Source organism: Galeopterus variegatus, unplaced genomic scaffold, assembly GCF_000696425.1.
Source record: "Galeopterus variegatus unplaced genomic scaffold, G_variegatus-3.0.2 Scaffold6060, whole genome shotgun sequence".
Lineage (NCBI taxonomy): Eukaryota > Metazoa > Chordata > Mammalia > Dermoptera > Cynocephalidae > Galeopterus > Galeopterus variegatus.
Genome location: NW_007732171.1, coordinates 112,670 through 113,085, shown reverse-complemented (window position 1 = coordinate 113,085; position 416 = coordinate 112,670).

Genomic DNA, 416 nt, shown 5'->3' with positions numbered 1-416 from the left:
AAGGTGTGCAGGACTTGGATTTTAGGGTTAGACATTTACAGTAACTTCTAAGTTTCCTCCTAACTCTCAGACACTGTGATTCTATAAAATTCCAAATTATGACAGGTAATGAAGGGATGAAATTACCCCTGGAAAGAACTCTTGGGTGAAGGCTGCCAAGATACACAGCCTGGCCTGGCCTAAGTGGGTAAGACAGGTAGTTTCACAGGACCCCACTCCACACTATCAGCAGATCTTCCTTCACTTCTGCCTGCACTGTCACCACTAGATAAACAACTCAAAGGCAGCTGATGTCTCCCTAACTCCTCTACCCCACCCCATCTCTCAATTACTAAGTAATAAAGCCAGGAAGTCTATAAACAAAGCACCTGGGGGGGGGGGTGCACCTAGTAAACTGGGCCATGGGGCTAGGCAGA